Source organism: Helianthus annuus, chromosome 3 (assembly GCF_002127325.2).
Source record: "Helianthus annuus cultivar XRQ/B chromosome 3, HanXRQr2.0-SUNRISE, whole genome shotgun sequence".
Classification (NCBI taxonomy): domain Eukaryota; kingdom Viridiplantae; phylum Streptophyta; class Magnoliopsida; order Asterales; family Asteraceae; genus Helianthus; species Helianthus annuus.
The window spans coordinates 56690434-56714273 of record NC_035435.2 but is presented as its reverse complement, the minus strand read 5'-3'; the positions used below and the strand labels follow the sequence as shown (position 1 = coordinate 56714273).

The following is a 23840-nucleotide window of genomic DNA, read 5'->3' as shown; positions in this document are numbered from 1 at the left end:
ATACAACACAACATTATACTACACGACACGACACGACACGACACGACACGCCACTACACGACACGACACTACACTACACTACACTACACTACACTACACTACACTGCACTACACTACACTATTCTACACTATACGATCCTATACGATACAACACTACCATACCGTAACGTATCGTACCACTATATTATACTGTATACGGTACTATATTGTACGATGCGATCTTATACTATACGATACCCTACCGTACCATACCATACCCTACCGTAACATACCCTATCGTACCATACCATACCGTACCGTCCATACCATACCATACCGTACCGTACCATACCATACCGTACCATGTTATACAAGATAGTATACGATATTGTACTGTATTGTACAATACGATACGATCCTATACTGTACAACACTACACTATGGTATACCGTACTATAATACACTATGGTAAACTTTACTATACTGTTTTCTACTATACTATATTTTACTATACTATGTTATGCTATGCTGATGTTATACGATACGATACAATACGATACTAAACCCATTTTTTTGTAAAATAGTACGCTGTTAAAATAGCTTAACGAAGTTAAGTTTTTTTCCGAATTACAAACCGATGTTTTAGGGCTTTTGATCAGAACGAGGATACAAGTCGATTGATGTAAAACTTACCTCGAAATTGTGCTCGAAATGACTTGATTTTTGTTAATTGGAAGTTTAAACACCCGAATTGAAGCACCGTTTTCGTGGGTTGGGGCAGTGTTTCGTGGGTTGGGTCGGATATAAGACACGATTTTACAACTGGATATAGATATAAGATTACCAATACCTGACCCAAACATGACCCATTGCCATCCCTACCCCCTAACAAATATAATCTCCCTAACTTAATTTTCCACTCGAAAATTCTAAATTCCCGCTCGTATTTTTATATCTTTCCGCCTAAATTTCCTTTACCCTCCCAAATACACAGAGCTTTCTCCTTCGGTTGAAAACCCTAGCGCCTACCACCACAATCTTCATATCAGCTCGAACCATCTTCAGGTTTCACTACCATGTGGAAACGATGCCAAGGAGATGCTAAACCCTTTTCCAACTCGGTCACCGTCGGCTACCTTTTCGGTCTCCATCTACAGAGCGGAAGATGTAGAAACCCTCGAAGGTCAGGCAAAAGAGAAATGGATGAGGAACAGGTTTGTCTTGGGGAAAGTGGGTTGATATATCGTGTCAGACGGAAATAAACAGCGGGTCATATTGGGTGGCTACTTTTGGTTGGTTGTTGCTACTATTGACAAGAACGGCAAAACTCGGCAGCGTCGCTGGTACCTTCTCCTTCGAATTGGGTGTGTTTTCTTATACCTTTTATTGAGTTTGCTTGACTTTGTACCTTTATTATAGATATTTTTAGGTTTTTATGTGGGTTTTGGTGTATTTGAATTCGAGATGTTTGGGTTTTCTTAAATTTGGGGGTTTCCATGTAGAAGCATCACGGATACGTTATAAAACGCTCCATGAAATTTGGAACAAATCCACGGTTTAGAGGTTTATAATTTGAGATATCTTGTACAGTTGGAACATATATTATTATAATTAAGTAATAAAAATACAGGTAGTTTCCTTGTACACTTGGAAATCCCAAAACTTGCATCTTCTCCTTCCTTCCTGGCCCCTCTTAAATAAACCTCAAATAGTTGGATCATAACATACCCATCCATCGCTATCTTAGGTGAGAATTCTAATTTGCATTTCTTTTCTTTGCCTTCTTCTTTTGGTCAGCTTATATTTTTCCATTAATCTATCTTCTTTATTTATAAAGTTCTCTTGATGCAATGTTTCCGAAATGTTTGAAATTTGCCGAAAGTAGCAATCAGAGTGCAAACATGGTCTTTAAGCTTCAACACCCACCGAGTATCGTCCTGTTTCCTTTTCGCTTTTAATTTTGTGATTTAAAAAATAAGTAGCATGATTAATGAAATTACACTTAAACAGAAAAGAGGCGGGCCTAATCCACCCGTATCAGGAACACGTATCCTGATCGAGTACCTGTAAGACATGTAACGCAAACTTGGTATATTTATGTTGTTGTATCCATCTTTAAACTGAGAAAAGTAAGTTTTCAGGTGATTGTAGAGAGAGGTGATTGTAGAGAGAGCTGAAAGAAGCGATCTTGCTGACATCGACAAAAACAAGTAACTTTCCCTTCCTCTGTCTTATGTATCAACTATGTTGATAGTTTAGATATGCGTTTTCAAAGTGATTATGTGTATTGTCTATGATGCTTTATCAACCAACACAAGATGTGTATGTCACGGTTTTAAAAAAACATTTGAGGCGTGCGCCTCAAGGCGTGCCTCGAGGCGAAACGGCCAAAAAACGAGTCTGAGGCGCGCCTCATGGTGTTTTTAATGTATATGCTCCTCAGGTGTGCCTCAGGGGATTTTGATAGCTGTTTTTTATGTTTTTGACTTTTTATGTCAATTTCAAGCATTTCATGTCTTTTTTAAGTGTGTTTTTGATGAATCTAATGATGAAATTAGTTAGTATTATTATTTTTATAATATATATAATTTTTTAATTTATTTATTAACACCGCCTCGGCCTTACGCCTCGTAAGGCGAAGGGAAAACGCCTCGAAACTCGTTTCCGGTCTTCTAAACCTTGGTGTATGTTATATTGTGTTGCAGATATCTAGTACCAGCTGACTTGACTGACGGTCAGTTTGTTTATGTGGTTCGTAAAAGGATCAAACTTAGCGTGGAGAAGGCTATATTTGTTTTCGTCAAGAACATGTTACCGCCAGCTGATCCGCATTACCTATTATTTTGCAGGTAGGACTTTCATATTTATTGATTTGTAAGAATAATTCGTGCATTGTTATTTAATGGAACATCTGATTGGAAGTTCTGGTGATTTGCGGACTTTCTTAAGAGACTGGAGCAGTTCAAGTCAGTTATGGGTTAGTGCAATTATAAGTTTTAACTTTAGTTTGGTAGATGTTATTTTTATAGGGATTTTAATAGGATTGTAACCGATAGAAATGTTAATTTCGTTTATATATTGCTCCAATTCATTTTTACTGTAGCGCAGGTTTCTGATTTTAAGAATATTCTACATTTTTTGTTCGGCATTATTGATTTACTAAATGGGTCAAAATAATTTCTAAAAATCAAAGCTTAATACCTTTTTTAAGTTTTTAAAGTAACTTTGGCATTTTGGTTGCTACACCTCAATAAAACAGCCAAACATTTTAGTAAATAATGCCAGTAAGCTAAATAGGGACTGTGAGTAGGGGTGCAAACGAGCTACTCAAGATCGGCTTGTGAGAAAGCTCGAAACGAGCCGAGCCTTATCGAGCCCGAGCCGAGCTTGAGCCTAAAATAAAGCTCGTTTGTTTATCGAGCCCGAGCTCGAGCCTCGCATGTGAAGCTCGTTAGGCTCGTCAAGCCTTAGTGTAAATGAGCCGTGTCGAGTCGAGTCAAGCTTATTTAAACTTGTTTACAAGCCGACCTTGAACCTAAAAATAAGCTTATTTAGTAAACGGGTACGAGCCCGAGCTTCACTTATCGAGCTCACGAGCCTAAAAACTCTATTATTTGTATTATTTTTGTTTAATATATTAATTAATTGATAATAAACGAGCCGAGCTCGAGCTTGAGAAAATACCAACGAGCCTAAAAACTCTATTATTTGTATTATTTTTGTTTAATATATTAATTAATTGATAATAAACGAGCCGAGCTCGAGCTTGAGAAAATACCAACGAGCCGAGCTCGAGCTCGAGCCTGGTCCCGTATGTATGGCTCGTTTGCACCCCTAAGTTTGTGAGTTTCTTGAACAGGAAAGAATTATGGATTACAGTTCGAATCCTGCCACCTTTCTTGTGGTCCTGTATGTATTGCTCGATTTGTTTGTGTTATATTTCAAATGAGTAAAATAAAAAAGCTCATCTATAAGAAATAGTTTCAATGTCTGCCTTTTATGCATGCAAATTCCTAGATTGTTTATGATCTTATGGTAGTAATATTTACCACATTATTTATCTGTAAAAAATGACCAAAAGGTGTTTGATGGTTAACCCAGTCAAACCTAGTCTGATCGTTTTCAACCGTAACTAAAAGTGACACGTTTTAATCCAACTCTATTTTGACCCGTTACCTGACTCACCCATAATTTTTTTTCACATATTTGATAAATTACAATTCTACAGGTGGCCCCCCATAAAGCTTGGCGTTAACATGCCAGCTCGGAAAAAGAATCCCGTTTCGAACAATTTCAACAAGAGCGCGAAAAAGAGCGGGCTGATCAAGCGGCATGGCAAAAAAAACTATGGAAGAAAAGCCGAAAAACATTGGAAATAAGTAAAAACTTTTGTCTTTTTAAGTATTGGAATGTTAAAGAACGGATTAGTTTCGAACGCTTTTAATTAGGATTTTTTGTGCGTTTTGGAATGTTTTAAAATGTTTAGAATGTTTGGAATGTTGCTTTAATATTTTTGGAATGTTTTAGAATTTTGCTGCAATATTTTTGGAATATAATAGTAATTTTGCTGCATTTTTTTCATAAAAAATGGGTTTATTTAATTTCCTTAATTTATTACAGTTTGTGACAAATCTGTAGCAAACAGCTGTAAATTTTTTTTCTGAGTCGTAGGAAATTTGTGGCAACCTTCAAAAACTTTTTTTTTTGTTTTGTAGGAATTTTGTAGTAACGTTTAAATTTTGTTTTTTTTTTTGTTTGTAGGAATTTTGTAGTAACCTTTAAATTTTGTTTTCTTTTTGGTTTGTAGGAATTTTGTGGTAACCTTTAAATTTTGTTTTTGTAGTTTGTAGGAATTTTGTCACAAATTTAAAAAAAAAAAACATTTTTTAAGTTGTAGGAAATTTGTCGCAACATTAAAAAATACATTTTTTATGTGTAGGAAATTTGTAGCAAACTGTTAAGAGAAAGCTTTATAATTTTGTACAAATTTTGTCGTAAAATAAAAATAATTATCCATAATTATGGATAATTTTTCTCATTAGTTTTATTAATTTTAAAAGTAAAATATCATAAAATAAAATACAAAAAGCATAATTGTGGAAGAATTGTAGGAAAAACATTAAAAAAACGGTTTGTAGGTGATTTGTGGCAACGTTTGTGACGATAGTTTTTTGTCGAAAATTTGTGGGAAATTTTGTCATAATTTTGTAGCTAACATGATTTTCGACAATTTTATTTTGCACGAATTTTTTTTGTAGCAAATCTGTGGGTAAGACCAATTTCCTACAAATTTGCTACAAATTTGGCTGTCACAAAGTAGGCAGTTTTCTAATAGTGTATGAGCCCGAGCATGAGTTATGCTGGCTTGACCTCGATCACTCATTACATAGCCGGGATGATAGGTTATGGTTATGTCAAGAGTGTGTGTCAACTGCTTCAAATAGTAACACCAATAATTATATATGTATTGAAGTATCAAAAAATAAGTAATATCGTAACTATATAGAAACAAAAGGAAACAATATAGAAGAGGACTCCCACCCCAAACCGTGGAGGATGAAACCATAAAATAACGATCCCATTAAAGGGTTCCTAAGTAATCTTCGTCTCAGATTTTTTTTGAATGGCTAACAAAACCAATATAATTGAAAACAACTCTAACTAGCAGGAAGCTAGCACTTACAACCCGAATATGACAACAAATGAAAAACAAAAGAAACAACAATCAAAGACCGCTATCTACATTGAAAAACTTCCAATCTTCCCAAGAAATGTCTATGCTTTTCAACCGATTCTTAATCCACAGATACGATAGGACCTTTGACTCCTCGATCACGTTTGAAACGGAAGGAACTTTAGATTCGAAGATAGCCCTGTTCCGAGTCCTCCATAAACTCCACATGACTATAAACTCATAAAACCGCATTTCGAACGGTTGACGGTCACTATGAATTCTTAGTGATGCCCTTCGGGTTATTGAATACACCATCAACTTTTTAAGCTATAATGAACGATCTTTTCCGCTCGGTCCTCCGACAATATGTTCTGGTATTTTTTGATGATATTTTGGTTTATAATCTTCTATTACTTTTGCAATCATCGAAGTCAATTATTTGGGTCACGTGATTAATTCTAAGGGTGTTCAATCTGACTCAGAGAAAGTAAACGCTATTCAAGCTTGGTTTTCACTGTTGAACTTCACCACTTTACGGGGTTTTCTTGGATTAGCCAGATACTACTAACGACTGTCGTTAGAGTCAATCAAACACCTAATTAAACTACGTAGATAGCGTAAGTAGGGTATCGTATCCACAAGGAATTTGTGGTTAGCGTTAAAGAAATTAATTAAAACTAAATTATCTGAATTGGGGTTTTGTTTGTAGATTTAACAGAAAACACAGTTTGTCACGAAAAGTGTTATCAATATTAAGAAGAAGTAACCTCCACCAAAAATCCCAAATACCCATTTTAACATAAAAATCCGTTTACTGATTCAAAATACCACATAGACATGGCATTGGGATTAATGGTTTTGAATAATTGTCAAGGATAGTTTTTAATATTCACCATTCAACTTAACAACCCGTTTAATTGTATCAACTACCCACCCAATTACCAATCCGCTAACAACGCAAGTATGTTGCCAATACGCTTGATAAAATGACAAATAATCAAATACAATAAACATTTATCAATAAACCAATTTATCAATAAACCAACACAAGTAGTCAAGTTATACTAGTTTACAAGAATCAGAAAAAAAAACGAATAATTAAATCAAACCGCGTAAACGTTCATCCGGGCAGAAGTCACAAGTGGTTTAGCCGCTCATGGTGATCTTTACCGCTTCGGCTGTCATCCCGGATTGGTTAGACTCCATAAACTAGCTTGAAAGATGAAGAGCAATGCTGAATTTTCTTCCTTATGTATGTATTGACGGCTGATATGGAAAAAATCATGAATAGGTCCTCCCACCTAAATATAAATAAGAGAAAAATGCAATTTGCGTTCCTGTGGTTTGTGTGAAATATCAACCTGAGCCCTAAATTCATTTTTGGTTTTTTGAGCCCCTGAGCTTATGAATTCATAACACTTTGAGTCCCTCCGTCACACTTCCGTCTGTTTGACTGTTTGAGCCAGGGGTAAGACCGTCTTTTGGCATATATTCATAACATTTTGCGTCCCTGTGGTATGAGTGAAACATCAACCTGAGCCCCTAAATTCTTTTCTTACTTTTTTGTTAAGAAATCATTGATTTAATAATTCAAATTAACTCTTTTTAAATAAATGCAATCTAATAATTAAATGGTTTCATTTTGGATCACATAAATGGAATATATAAAACATTATTCAATTTTATAAATAATTTTATTTCAACGTTTGTATTAATTGCATTCATATAAATAACTATGTCTCAAAGTAGTTATTAGACATACATATGACTACTTTTTAACATGTTTTTTATAAATTCAAAATTAGTTGGTGTAAAAGAATTGCAGTACTAATGTAGCATATATAAAATGGAACATTTGTTATATATTCCATTTATATGATACAAAATGAAACCATTTAATTATTAGATTGCATTTATTTGGGGTATTAGAATAATGCACATATTTAAACATTGACGTATATTCATAGAAGTAAAACAATTTCTAATAAAGCAGATCAAAGTAACTTATATTTCTATAAACAAATGTTTTCCTCAACGAAACGTAAAATATAAATAAAAAAAATTTATCAAAATCATCCTACAATAACATGAATCAAAAGTTTAAAGAACCTACTTCCCCAGGTAGTAAAACAGTATATTGCAAGAAATAAATGGTAAAAGTAAAAAAAAAAAATTAAAATTAACCTTAACCAAAACAAAAATAACGATCTTCAAATTTTCTATTTTATAATCTTTCCCTCTTTTCTTCCTACACAAAAATAATCTTGATCATAATGTATAAATATTAACAGTTCAAAAATGGTTTGTTTGGTGTGCCAAATCGATCTTTTTGTAGACCTTTTCCACTTTTTCATTGATTATCTAAGCCATGTAAGGACCTAAAAACCAATATGGTTACACAATCGTAAACCTTAAAAACATTGAATTGGTTAAATTAGACTAAATGAAACAACAATTAACCAAAAAAAAATTGACAAAACTTGGTTAACAAACGAAATAAAATTTCCCTTAATTAGTCATTTTTAATGAAAATGCGAAACATGTGAGTTGGGTCGAGTCAAGTGAGTCATCTAGAGAGGTTTCAAGGAGTGGATGGTGTTCGACTGGTTGGGGGGTGGTGTTCGACTGGTGGCTCATCTAGAGAGGTTTCAAGGAGTGGCCCGTTTTGACTTGTACACGCATTTGTAAGTCTTGTATCAAGTATCAAATGAAATAGACATACTTTGAGACATAGTTATTAGCCATACATATGACTACTTTTTTTAACATGTTTTTTTATAAATTCAAAATTAGTTGGCGTAAAAGAATTGCACTACTAATGTAGCATATATAAAATGGAATATTTGTTATATATTCCATTTATATGATACAAAATGAAACCATTTAATTATTAGATTGCATTTATTTAAAGAGTAGTTAATTGAATTGTTAAATTAATGATTTCTTAACAAGTATATAACTTTATATTAATTATACAATTGAACTGTTTGAAAAATGAATGCAATTAATATAAACGTTGAAATAAAATTATTTATAAAATTAAATAATGTTTTATATATTCCATTTATGTGATCCAAAATGAAACCATTTAATTATTAGATTGCATTTATTTAAAAAGAGTTAATTTGAATTATTAAATCAATGATTTCTTAACAAAAAAGCAAGAAAAGAATTTAGGGGCTCAGTTTGATGTTTCACTCATACCACAGGGACGCAAAGTGTTATGAATATATGCCAAAAGACGGTCTTACCCCTGGCTCAAACAGTCAAACAGACGGAAGTGTGACGGAGGGACTCAAAGTGTTATGAATTCATAAGCTTAGGGGCTCAAAAAACCAAAAACTAAATTTAGAGGCTCAGATTAATGTTTCACACAAATCACAGAGACGCAAATTGCATTTTTCTCTATAAATAACCCCCAATTGTCCTTCCAAAACTTGCGTACCAAGCTTCAGACGTCAAACTCCAACATATGTTGCCTTTTATTCTTTCATGCCAAAGTTCAAGATGTCAGCCCATATTTCTCTCAAGTACTTTTAGTGGGCCATGTGCTAAATCTCCTTTATAATTAACGACCCAAGCTCAACTTCCATTTATTCATTTGTTCTAGCCCAACATAAATCCAAATCTCTCTCCTGCACCATTAATGTATTTAGTTTTTATCTTTTAAGACTTTGAAATTGAATTAGCAACAATTAAAATATTAATTACTGTAACATACGATTCAAGTAACTAATTCGTATGTTTTTTAATCATTAATCCACCAATTAATTATTAGCCAACAAATCAAATAAGTCACCAATTACTTTTCAAGAATTTATTTACACTTTCAAGTCATTTAAAGCTAATAATCCCCTAACTTAAGATACATAAACACATCAGAGCAATACATTTTGTACAAAAATTATCTCAATTACTAAATAATTAATATCAAATAAGGTGTACCTAAAATGCGTCGATCAACTACCGCCGGTTTCGTTCCTAAATACGCCCAAATCACCACTCTGATGACTCCCTGTTGAAAGCCAAACACTTTCAATGGACACATTTAGCTCAAACTAAATTCGACACCCTCAAGACAGCCATGAGTTCCTTTGCCACACTCACATTACACGATTTTCATCAACCCTTCGATGTTACAACTGATGCTTCAATGGTTGCAATTGGTGCAGTTATGTCACAAAATGACTGACCTATAGCTTTTTTAGCAAGAAAATATGCCCAAGAATGCAATCTGCTTCGGCCTATGTCATGAACTGTATGCAATTACTAAAGTGGTAAAAAATAGCAACAATATCTTATTGGTCAAAAGTTTAACATCTACACTAACCGAAGGAGTCTCAAGCATCTAACACAAGTTATTCAAACATCGGAGAAATACTAATGGGCCACCAAATTGTTTGGTTTCGATTTTGAATTTTTTTACAAGCCCGGGAATGAGAATCAAGTAGCTGATGCCTTAATTCGGACCGACCAACCGACTATCCTTGCAATTTCGTGAATTCATACAAAGTGGAAGGATTTGTTGTGTTCTTACTATTCATTACCAGAGGGTAAAGCCGATGTTGATTCAAGTGCAAAAGGTCCTCTACAGATGCCGAATTTAAAGTCCATGCAGGGTTGCCATTCGGAGATGCGGTCATTACTTTTGCACGAATATCATGCGTCCACTTTGGGTTGCCATTCGGGCATTCGTTCCACGATTCAACAGCTAACGGGGACATTTCATTAGCCAAATGTTTTCCAAGACGTGCAACACTTTATCAAGAATTGTTCGGTGTGTCAACAAGTCAAATACCCAACTCATAAACCATACGGGTTTTACAACCTTCACCGATTCTTTCTTAGGTGTGGTACGACATCTCCATGGACTTTACCACTCACTTACGTCAATCTAATGGAAAACGACAATTTAGGTTGTGGTCGATCACTTCTCCAAGTTTTCTCATTTCATCGCCTCTGTTTAGTTGGCAACATTGTTTTTGCAAACAAATGATAAGTGACATGGTCTTCCAAAAACCCTTGTACCTGATTGGGATTTGATAGTTTTGAGTTCTTTTTGGTGCGAAATTTTCAATCAACTAGAAACGAAACTTCATTACTCCACTGCTTATCACCCACAATCCGGCCAAACTGAAGTGGTAAATCGGTGCCTCGAAACCTATCTTTGGGTCTTTGCAAATGATACTCCAAAGACTTGGTTTTAGTACCTTTATTTGCAGAATATTGGTACAACACCTGCTACCATCCTTCTATCCAAATGTCTCTTTTTCGAGCTCTTTATGGTGGTTCAGTTATGGATCACAATCGCTATATATCGGATGCTTCAATGGAGAGCATTAAAATATGAAAGCCATGTTAAAGTTAAATTTGCAGCGCGCACAACTACGAATGGTCGTCCAAGCAAACAAAAAAACACATGGATAAAGAATTACCGATGGGTGATGTGCACAAAATGCAACATATAAATTACATCAAATGTGGCATAAAACTACCCCTTTTTAAGTACTAATGTTGGAAAAAGTGTGCTTTTGTCTTCCTTTTGTATTTTCAGGGTTAAAAGAGCTTAAACGAACAAAAGAAGGAAAAATACAGCTAAATCCAACATAAAAATAAGAAAAGGAAGAAACGTGGCATGCCCGACTCCTCGACAGCATCTCCCAAAGCAAAAACAAGAAGAAAGCTGAGCATGGGGCTGTGCCTAGCTGAGCATGGGGCTGTGCCCAGCTCAACACGGGGCGTGTCCAGCTCAACACGGGGCGTGCCCAGCGAACACGGGGTCATGGTCAGCCTTGGCACAAAAGACAAACCTGTTGAAGCTTCCATCGCCCACCACGGGGCCGTGCTCAGCGGACACGGGGCCGTGGTCAACTTCCTGCAGGCGCATTTATTGTAATTGCGAATTACAATTAATGAAGAGAGAGAGTCAGATGGACACGGGGCCGTGCCCAGGCTTCTGTTCAGCCTATAAATAGGAGTGCTTGGAGCTCTTGCAACTCATCCCTTGGCACACCACCTCTCTCACACTTCACCCACCACCCACCACCACCATAACACCATCATCCATTGTCCATCATAGGGTGTGTGAGTCGTCTCGGGATCCAAGATTGATCGTAAGAGTTCTTGACAATCAAAGGCCATGTTTGCCTAAGTCTCTTACATCACTTGGTGAAGACAAGTGTTTAGTGTAATACTTTTTATTTTTAATCTTTTGCACTTTTTAATTGTTTTGTATTAATGACTTTAATTACTAGTTTCTTATGTTAAAGGTGATTCTTCTTTATCGTTTGTCCGTGGTGTCTTGGCATTATTTTACTATCTATATAAAATAAAAGATTTTCACCATTCATATCTCCACGGTCTATATGGAGGTATGTTGGCTACCTGGTCAGGGGTTAAGGGAACGGTTTGGTAAGAGTCTTGCCATTGTTCAGTTTATAGATCCTACGAAGGACCTGGGTCAAATTTAGTAGGACCTCCTTCAATACCCAAAGGTATTAGATGGCGGGGGTCCAAACTCTTTGATCCCCTCATAAGTTAAACTACTATCAAAACTTTAACCCAGCTACTTAGGACTGTATCCCTGCTGACTCAGACTACTTAGCTGAGGGTAACGTTGCCTTCAAAAGAGGGGGGCCTACCACATTATGCATTAATAACTTAATTAATTATCTTTCAATAATCCGACCCTTTAGGATTGTATCCTTGCTGACTCAAACTACTGGGTTGAGGGTAACGTCATCTTCAAAAGAGGGGCCTACTACAATAACTAAGATAATTTCTTAAATAAGTGCAAAAGTGCGAAAATAATCAAAGGTTACACTAACACACGAGTCGGATCCAAGTGATTCATCTTGTCTATCTGTTTTTGTTTTTATTTTTATTTTTATTTTCAGCATTTTAGATAGTTTTATTTTCTTAGTTTAAAAATCTTTTCTAACATTTTGATTTGATTAGACGTTGAGGATAAACCGGTACTAAAAGCTCTTGTGTCCTTGGACGACCTTGGTATCTTACCAACACTATACTACGTCCATGATGGGTGCACTTGCCCATATGTGTGTTTAGTGTTAGTAAATATCGTGTTTTATAAATTTAAAACTTGGCTAAAAAGTGTAAAAGGGCTTAAAATACATACCTAAAACATATACACACTTCACGCACATCAAAGGGCTTTATTGTTTACTTAAGGCTCCAAGATTACAGGCAACAACTGGTGCACAAACGTCGCTCCAAAAAGCTTACGAAACGTTTCTATAGACCCTTTTAAGTCTTAGAGTGTATCGTTTGTGCTTACTCGACACCACCAAAATTCAACTTGTTTTCTATATGTCACTATTGAAAGCAGCTTTCGGAAACCCGGAAATGTGCCCTTACTAGACATATCTGAGTTGGACAACAATGAAGTCACGAACCAGCATCAGCTTGAGAACGAGCTTAATTTCAACTTGTGGGGGGGTAGTTGATGGATACGTAAAAGACCCCGAAGGAAGGGAATCAAGCCCAAGTTCAGCTTCCAATGAGAATAATTTAGCTGGCCCACTAGAATTTACAAAACCCAAGAGAGTGATCAAGAAGTCCAAAAGATTTGAAGAATAGTTTATTCGTATTATTCCTAGTTTCTTGCATTGTTTACTTAGTAATCTACATCTCCTCCATAACTCCATAATCACATGTCCACCTACATATCACTCACGTTTCCTTGTTATCGCATTTAGTAGTTCCATACTTGTTAATGCATTAGTGGCTAGGTTTGTTTAGGTATTTAAAGCTTTGAAGTTGGAATAAAAAAACAGAGAAAATTGTCCCAGATCTCGTCCTCATCTCTTGTGTTCTCGGAGAATCGGTTGGTTTTGTGTATCAAGCAACAAAGTGAAAAGAGTTATCGCTGGAATTGATTGCTTTATTCAATAGTACGGAAGGCTATAAATAGCTTACAAAGGAAATACTGAAATAACAAACATAACGAAATAAAGCTAAAAACTTGTGACTAAAGTGGAACTCCTCTACTGACTCACTACTTATTAAATGACTTAGCAATCCAGCACGCGGCTAATAAACTTAAACGTAAACGGTAACATTATTTGAATTATTCCAACAGCCTCCCATAATTCAAATGATCTAGACTCCAAGCTTGCTTCGCAGATAACAAAATTGTTCCTTTCCCAAGGGCTTTGTAAAAATATCGGCTAGCTGCTCTTCTGTAGGACATGAACATAACTTCACTTGTCTATCTTCAACGAGACCACGAATGTAGTGATAACAAATATCAATATGTTTGTTGCGACCATTAAATCCCTGATTCTTTGTGAGAAAGATGGCTAACTGATTATCACAGAAAATTGTTGTGGCAGTCAGTTGCTCCTGATTTATTTCCTTTAGAAGCTTTCTAAGCCAAACAGCCTGACACGATGCACGATGCTGCAGTAGCTTCTATATATTCTGCCTCTGTTGTAGATAGAGTGACAACAAGCTGTTTTTTTGTACTCCAAGACTCCGCCCCTATACCAATGAAGAACACATTTGCTGATAGACTTTTACAATCTTCACATGAACGTGCCCAATCGCTATCCGTATACCCTTCTAAAACAATGTGATTACTTTTGCCATACCACAAACCATAATCTGATGTTCCTGCAACATATCTGAGAACACACTTAGCAGCCCCAAAGTGTAAGACTGCAGGCTTATGCATAAATCTTGAGATCAAAGAGACAGCAAAGGCTATGTCAGGCCTAGTGTGTGTTAATGCATTATCTGTCTATCGCCTCCGTCAATCTAGTCCGTAGCAGAAACCGAAGAAAACGGGAGTTATATTGTTATTTTAATGAGAGTTAGTCAAAAAGGCAAGGTGGCATAATTGTAATTAATGAGATTCCTCATTAAACTCCTTGGCCTATAAATAGATCTCTAGGGTTTCTCATTTAGGACTTTTTGCTATTTTTTCACATCTTGGAGGTTTCTAGAGCTAGAGAGAGAAACTAGAGAGAGAAAGTGACATCGTGATTCAGGTTTTGTACGTTTTCAGATCTAATCAATAGAATCACAGTTTATATTACATCACGTGTGTTCGGTCGCGTTCGTGTACGGATTCCGCACGTTATACGTACGTTTCGCAATCGTTTCGGATTTAAAACCGGTCCTACAAGTGGTATCAGAGCAGGAGCTCGATTGCACTGATCTTTCACACGATTTCGCACAAGATTACATTGATTTCAGATCTGAATTACATCTATTTCTTCATCTTTTTCATATTTTTCACGTTTTCTACTGATTTTTGTCAAATTGAACAGGTTTCCACGGTCCGAATCAGTTGATTTTTTGATATGTGGAGCGAAAACATCTGATCTAAAACCCTACCAAATTTCAGATCGAAATTCCAAGCCGTTTAGGAGATATTCGAGTTTTTCGGTCCGCAGTTCGTTTGAATCAGCGTCTGGTCGTTTGAATCAGCACTAGTCCGTTTGAAAAGTGAATCCATCGTTTGAAAATAAGTTCCATCGTTTGAAAAACTGGTCCTGTCGTTTGAAAGGTTACTTCCGTTTGAACTGTCGTATGAAGTGGATAACTTCCGTTTGAAATTCGCATCCTATCGTTTGAAATGACACTACCGTTTGAGAGATTGATCACCGTTTGACTGAACGTTTGAAATCTGACTACCGTTTGAATTGCTTGACCGTTTGAAAGAAACCGTTTGAAATTAGTTTAGAGATTCACGTGATACTTGCCTTGATAATATCAACTGTCCATATTATATCACGGCCCAATCATGTGTTTTGGTTATTAAATGTTGTTGGCCAACAAGAACAAGTAAGATAAAGGACAATTAATATGTTGCCGCCCAATTCGTTGGTTCAATGAAAGGTTATAGATGTTATAAGTGTGCCGCCCAATATGTCTAATAGTTGAATATCAAAGTTGTCGTCCACTTAATAAACAACTAATAATCAACTAATATGCGGCCCAATCATGTTGTGCAACCCATTTAACCCAATCAATGTATTGATTTGATTCAAGATGTCAGCACAAGTAATCGGTTAAATAGGATATCATGTTAGTGGAAAGTTGCGGGCCTATAGGATGGTGGAAATTGTTGTCGTTATTCTTAGTCAAACTACAGAAGTTAGGCGGCCCAATAAAAAAAAATTTGAACATCACAATTGTCGGCCATGTAAATGTTTATATTTGCATTAGAAGTTCACGGCCCAATTGCATGAGATAAGTGTTAAAAGCGGCCCAATCACCATTCACATTGCCATATATATCATCGGCCTTATTAGCATATTTGTGCACCAGTCCTATCAAAGTTCATTAAATGCATATGTGTTGCATAAGATCTGATGTCATCATTAATTGTTGTCTGAAATTTTTTTTGGTTCAATTAGATTGCATTAATTGTCGATCATTTACAATTTGATTGCATATTCCATTTATATTGTGTTGGCATTAATTCAAGTGTGTGCATGAGATATGTTAGTTTGGATGGATTGAAAGTCAAGGTTCATTGCATCAAGGTTATTTGGACTTAAGTTCAACTCGCACAGTTTGATCATTCAAAGGTTCAGTTCGTACAAATTCAAACTCGTTCCAGGACGTGTGGTTTTTGTCGGGTCATAGCACTTTGTACGGTTTGAAAATTTGAATCCCAGTTCGCATTAAGTTCAGTTCACACAAGTCTGTCAACCTTCAGTCCGCACAAGAATATTCACCAGTTCGAGTATTATTTTGATTCAATTGTTTGATAGTGTTTAAACTGATAAGTGTTTGTTTGTTTGTTGATTCAGGTACTTCGAGATATTCAGGTAATTCACGAATATAAGGACATGGCTGATGTTGATCCTGATAGATGGTGGAAAGCAGACTATGCAAGATGGGAAATTGGAAAGCTAGATGAACCTTTTAAAGAAGCTCAAAGAGCCAAACGATGGAATGAAGAGTTAGAATGTTACATGGATCCACGGGGCAATCCAGTTGTCGACCCATCAAAAGTGGATTTCAAAGCTGTAACAAATCTGCTTCCAAGGCAAGCTACTTTCAACACACGAAGATTATCTGATAAAGAGTATTTGCCTAACTTGGAAAAGAAGATACGAGAGGTTTGTGAAGCAAGTCTACCGAAGGTGGTAGAGATGAAGAAGCGAAAAGAAGAAGAGTTGAAGAAGATGATTGAAGAAGTAAAGGCTGTTGCGAAGACTGCTGCTAAAGAGGAAAAGAAAATCGAAGAGGGGAAGAAAGTTGAAAAAGAATCGAAGATCGAGGAAGCTCTTAAAGAAGGAAAAGAGGAGAACAAAGAGCAAGTTCAGAAAGATGACAAAGAAGAATCGGTGCTGAAGGAAACCGAGGTTAGAAAATCTTCTGACTTATCGAATGCTAAAATTGTCAATGAAAAAGAAAACAAGTGCAGAAATTGCATAGAAATGTGCAAAGTCTGTACTGAAAAAGATGATATCATAAAAACAAAAGACAATGACATAATTAAACTTGAAAATGTTTTCACAACAAAATGTAAAGAAATGATTGAAACAGAAGAAATTTTAAAATTAAAAGTTGAAAAGTTAACACAGAAATGTCAAGGTCTTGAAAAGGATAATGAGGTTTATCGACAACTGTGTACAGCAAAGTGTGTCGATTGTGTTGAAAAAGAATCTAAATTTCAGGATTTACAAAAACAGTATGATTCTTTGAAATGGTCGAGTCAGAGAGTACAAGAAGCTTATGATACTTTGAAAAGCCAAGTCAAAAGTTTTGATCAAAGACTATCTGAAACTTTAATCACTAAAGAAATGTATGAAAGAAAGTTTAAAGAGAAGCAAATTGAATTGAACAAATGTGTTGATGAAATTGCGAATCTTAAACAAGTCTTGGCTGAAAAAGAAAAAATTGTTACAAAACTTCAAAGTTATCATAATTCTTCGTACATTCTCGAACGCATTTTCAACATCACACCAGATGACAAAGATACTAAAAATTGCAAAAAGGGTATTGGTTCAGAATTTCATCAGGTACCACCACCATTGAGAGACAATTATACTTTTTATGATGAGGAAAAGGTGGCAAAGGGTTGAACATAGCTGACCAATTACCTGAAAGTATCGATGTGATTTACACCAAAACTGATGATACTAATGATTCAAAGGTGGTGAGTAAGGTGGTTGATAGTGTTTTGAAAGATGAGTCTGCAAAAGGTAAGTCTGAATCACAGGATGAAGATGAAGGACATCTTTATGATGGTTATCTGAAAAACACAAAATCCCAGAAAAATTTGAATGAAGATTCAAAGGGATTGGTTTATACCATGATTGGATCGGAAAAATTATTCTTAGATGTTGTATTCCCAATTCAGAATGTGATTTCAGAAAAGGTCGATAAAGTTTTCAAAATGGTTGAGATTGAAAAGTCTGAAATTTCGAAGTTTGCTGGTAAAGGTTATAAATCTTTTTATAACAAACCTGGTTTTAAGAAGAAAAACATGAAGGCTGGTTTGGGTTATAAAAGAAAACAGAACTGGAAACAAAATGAAAAATCAAATTTACAACAAAAGATGAATTTTGTTCAAGGGAAAAGCTTGAAAGAAGAGGAAAAACTCAAAATTGGACAACAGTCTAACGATGAGTTTGATGCTATGAAAAAGAAACAACAACAGACCAAGGATGTTTCAAAGAAAGTGTGTTTTAAATGTGACCAAATTGGACATGTTGCACGAAAGTGTCCAAATCCAAAGCATGTTGATGTTGAAAATCAGAAATCTGAGAATATGAAATCAAGGTCAACCAGATTTGATTTGAAACAAACTTGGAAATACAATACGAACAAGTTTGCTTCAAATCAAAACTGGAAATCAAATCTGAAAAGATTCGATTCTAGACAGACCTGGAATTCTCACACACCCAGATTGAGAACGACACGGAGTTGGAGAACATCTGTTAATATGACAAAACCTCAAGAGTTTTGGAAACCTAAAAATGTTGTTCAAAATCAAAAGGTTCAGAAAGGAACAAATTTTTACAAAAGAGGTACTCCGGGAGGTCAAGTGTGGTCTGTTAAGAAAAGTGTTGATTTGATGAAAGATGAGAATGTTGGCATGAAAACTGAGAAACAAAAACAAATTTGGAAATCAAAAACTGATACAATAAGTTCAACTTCTGAGATGAAAACGTCTGAGGATTCAGTTTTGATTGCCTATGATGCAAAATTTCCACCGCTCAAGGCTGAAAACTTTAAAATTCAGGTTGCTAGAATCAAGGTTACACCTAAGGCTGCTGAGGCCTGGGTGGACACCATGTTTGATTAAGCGGTTGGAATTGCCGGAACTTCCTGGATCGCGAAGCATGAATCGGCATCTTTATTGATTGAATTTTTTTTTTTTCAAATTGTTTGAGTATTTGATAAAGTTTGAATGTGCAGGTGCTAAATGCTGATGAAGATTGTGAGAGTGTTGCACAGGAAGAGGTTGAAGATCCCTGGTTTTGGTCAGACAAGGAGTTTGTTTGTTGTTTTGTATAAATTTGAATTGTGTTTGATGTTTGATGTTAGTTTGCTTTGAATACGTGTTGAGTGACTACGCCGAAACCCTCACGGCTGAACAAGCATGATTACTGTCACAGGTTGAAGAACGGTTTTCTAAACTGTCAAAATCAATGGGTTGTAAATCATGGGGGTATGTTATATTTTCTGCAAAACAGAGCATGAGATGCAGAAAATGGATGGCGAGACAAAGCTATCAGTATCGGTTTGTCAAATTTCTTTAATGATTTTGCATTTTAGGGGGAGAAATTTTGTTAGAAAATACAAAAACATTAGAAAATTTGAAAAAGCCAAAAACATGATAAAATCAAAAATTTGAGTTTTTGCGTAAAAAGAGGAAATGATAGTACATCAGTAGACAGTTACGGTACGCTAAAGATTTGTATAGTATAAAGTGTTAAACAGTTTTACTGATGATATGCCGATAGGTTTTTATACATTTAATAGACTTTTTCGGGATATAAACCTAAATTCAAATACTTGCTTATTTCGTGGGGAACACTACTTGGATATATAGGTAACCCCTGAAATCTCGTTTGAAAGGTCCCATATTCTGAGATACTAGGTCATTATACTCAGTGATATCTGGGGTATTATTCCGGGACTTCTGCTGTATGGAAGTACTGACCTAGTCCCCGAATAATACTTTCTGCAAAATGCTTGAAATATAGCATAAGCCCTCAGTTGATTAGACAATAAAATTGATAATCATCTGTTGTAGCTAAAAGATCCTCTAAAGGGGACATACCAAAGTCGAAACTGATATCTCTCTGCGCATACGGAAGTATCGACTTGAGATCCCTCAGTTCTCGCATGTCCTAATTTATTTACAGACATCATTTTAGTACAATCACCTGTATGTCTTAATATTGAGATTCTGGATACGGGAGTATATTCAAGAGGTGGGACACATGATTGAGTTAAGTTTCTTAAAACATCTAATTCGTATCCTGAATCAGTTGAAATTTGTGTGAAAATTTAAGATGGATCAGTATATCGACAATCTAAGTGAATTGTTTAATTCTTAATGTGTATCTAAGCTCAACGGTACTTGTGACTTGTCAAAAACTGATATGATCCTCTGACGCGTACTCAAACAAAAATATTATCTGTAAATATGTTTGTACATATTTCTTACTGCTTTATATTTTCAGAAAATACAAAAAGATTTTGATTTCTGCTTTATTTTCGATAAACCGATGTCTGAGTTGCTGAGTTTCAAAATCCAAGTAAGCTGATTGTGTTTCTGAAAATAAAACAAGTTCATTAATTTGAAACTTGAAATTTCTAGAAAAACTTCAAAAACAGTTTGTGAATATCTTCAAGGTCATTAATTTGAACTTGAATGATTAACTGAGAGGGATTTGGATGTGTAGATTGTTAAAATCTTTGTAATAGAGATAGTTTACGATCTGATTTGTTAATATTGTCAAAACTATGAAGTTTGTTGACAGGGGGAGTGTATTTGAGAACATGTTTAATGATTTCGAAAATATTGTTACTTATGAATGTTTGAGGATTACAGGAAAGATCCAGACTACGATCCCAAGAGCTGAGTCTAAGGGGGAGTCTGAAGACGAGCTCAACGAAAATGAAAGCATACATAGAGCCAGATATCATTTCTGGAAGAGCTTGTATCCGGATGGCAAGGTGTCGATCCCAAAGCACGGAAGCTTGATGAAAGGGGGAGCCTAAAGAGTTTACCAAAAGGGGAAGCTGAAGCTGAAGAAAGATCCACCGGGATTCTGTTTAAGCAAGGAGGAGTTTGTGTTGCTAAAGACGTGTTAAAGCTTCAAGAAGACTCAAAGAGAGAGAGAAAGAAAAGATGTTACGAGTTGACTACGGATTGACTACAACAATATCCAAAAGGGAGTCTGTTAATGCATTATCTGTCTATCGCCTCCGTCAATCTAGTCCGTAGCAGAAACCGAAGAAAACGGGAGTTATATTGTTATTTTAATGAGAGTTAGTCAAAAAGGCAAGGTGGCATAATTGTAATTAATGAGATTCCTCATTAAACTCCTTGGCCTATAAATAGATCTCTAGGGTTTCTCATTTAGGACTTTTTGCTATTTTTTCACATCTTGGAGGTTTCTAGAGCTAGAGAGAGAAACTAGAGAGAGAAAGTGACATCGTGATTCAGGTTTTGTACGTTTTCAGATCTAATCAATAGAATCACAGTTTATATTACATCACGTGTGTTCGATCGCGTTCGTGTACGGATTCCGCACGTTATACGTACGTTTCGCAATCGTTTCGGGTTCAAAACCGGTCCTACAGTGTGTGTGAGATAAATGAGACCACCGACAAGGCTTTGAAACTTGACACCATCAGCCATCATAGCACCATCCTCTAGCTGGAGTTTGTCGTTCACATTCATAGGTGTAGCAACCCATTTGCAATTCACCATCCCAAACTTTGCCAAAAGATCTTTAGCATATTTCTGTTGTGACAGAAATATACCATCAGACTTCTGCTCAACTTCTAACCCAAGAAAGTATCGAAGTTCACCAATGTCCGACATCTAAAATTTGGCAATCATACCTTTTTTAAATTCTGAGAGAAGAGCCTCTGATGAACTTGTATAGATTATGTCATCTACATACAAGCATACTATAATAATTTCACCTATGGAAGTTGTTTTGACATGAAGTGTAGGCTCACTCATACTTCTAACATACCCTTCCTTTAAAAATACCTGTCAATATAGCTATACCAAGCCCCAGGGACTTGTTTAAGACCATACAAGGCCTTTCTAAGTCGACACACTTTGCTCTCTTGCCCTTATAGTTCAAACCCACGAGGTTCTTGTACATAAACCTCTTCCTTTAATGGCCCATTCAGAAACGCAGACTTCACATCGAGTTGATAGACCAGCTATAACAACCCCCCCTAAAATATTTAGAATGTCCCTATACGTCCTAAAATACACCCCGTATACGAGAAACGACCCAAAATACCTTTAATTTTATAAAAATAAAAAAAACAAAACTTTACGGGCTCTCGCGGGGCGCGAAGTAGACACCATAGGCTGTCACGGGCCGCGACAGCTGGCCACCCGCCCGCACCCCCTGCTGCCACGTGGCAGGCTCGTGTCAAGGCCATAACCGGCGAATCAGCAAGCCTAGGCCCTACACCCCTGCTCGCGGGCCGCGAAGACTTTGTCTTCGGCTTACGCGGGGCACGAGAGAGGGTCGATCAGACCCTATAAATTGGGAGTTCAGGCCTTCAGTCCAACTCGTTTATTTCTCTCGATCTCTCTCTCAATTTTCTACATAGCATTTATAATTTCGGGCATAATACCCACTAAAATAATGAAGCTCTGCCTCGATGTAAGTATCATAACCCCGGTTACGTATTAGATATGCTGCCCGATTGATCTAGTGCTCCGTAACAGCTATCGAGGCTCTGCCTGACGTAGTCATTGGAGTAGCACCCTATCCCAACCTTGACCCCCTAGATCCATATTGGGATAATGACCAGTATATTCGGGAAATCCTAGAGAACCCATACCCACACGAAGAACCGATGCCCCAGTTCCCAGACCCGATACCAGCACCAGCGCCAACCATGAGTACCGAAAATGTGTAGGAACTCCGTACCTTTGGTGAGGAGTTGTTAGATGAAAGTGAAAGGATAAGGCAGATAGGAGAGAGGCTTGTTTGGAAGTATGACGAGCGTAACATGCAATACTGGATGAACCCCTATCAGTAATAATAATAATAATAATAATAATAATAATAATAATAATAATAATAATAATAATAATAATATAGATATAAATATATATATGCGAGTAGTTTGAAAAAAAAATCAACTAAATTAGATAATCCAATAGCTATTGATGCATACTAGTATTGTATTTTCAATTCCAGTGAGATCTTGTAATATATAGATATATAAAATAGAGTAAATGTCGCAATGCACGACGATTTTGATCAATGTGTTGTTTGTGTGATTATTCGCATTAAATCATGTTTTGTGATATTAATATGTGGTAAATGTTTATAATCCAGATGGACAACGAAGTGAATTAAGAAAACCCGAATAACGATAATAACGGAAACCACGTAGATAACAGTGCCATCCAACACACAGTGGCAAGGGATTATAGATGCTATGCCATATATTATCAAAATGGTTAAGGAAGCGGAAAATAATAAAAGTAATCGTGGAAGTAAACGACCACCTACTGAACCTAGTCACAGCGTAAACAATGGACCACTACTTCAATTACCTATTCCAAAAAGAAGAAGGGCCATGTTTGATGGTTGTTCTTACAAAGAATTCTGGTCTTGTAAACCAATAGAATTCTCGGGCAATGAAGGAGCCATTGCAGCCCTACGCTAGATAGAAAAGACTGAGGCAGTCTTAAAAATAAGCAAGTGTGCAGAAGAAGATAAAATCATGTTTGCTTCTAACCTATTTAAGAATGCAACTCTAGAATGGTGGAACACTATTCTCCACCTAGGGGAAGTGATAGAGTCTATAATGGACTGAGTTTAAGAATATGGTTGAAAGGAAATTATGTCCTCCCAATGAAAAGGAACAGATAGTTAATAAATTCTTAAACCTTAGAATGACTAGAGTAGACAGCAAGGGTTACACTACCGTATTCTTCGAATATGCTAAAATAGTGCAAACCCTAGAATCACCAGTAGCA

The 23840-nt window shown here is 36.1% G+C and overlaps 1 long non-coding RNA gene across 5 annotated transcripts; it reads left to right on the top strand.

The window, feature by feature from the left end:
• The first annotated feature begins 951 nt into the window (after positions 1–951).
• Positions 952–4498, top strand: LOC110929325. 5 transcript variants are annotated; one of them, XR_002587001.2, is made up of 5 exons: positions 952–1343; positions 2137–2189; positions 2685–2828; positions 2902–2956; positions 4208–4498. It is a non-coding gene; the product is annotated as an uncharacterized LOC110929325 (long non-coding RNA). The 5 variants fall into 5 exon arrangements; XR_002586999.2 differs by having other exon boundaries at positions 2685–2956; XR_002587000.2 differs by having other exon boundaries at positions 2121–2189; positions 2685–2956.
• The last annotated feature ends 19342 nt before the right edge of the window (positions 4499–23840 follow it).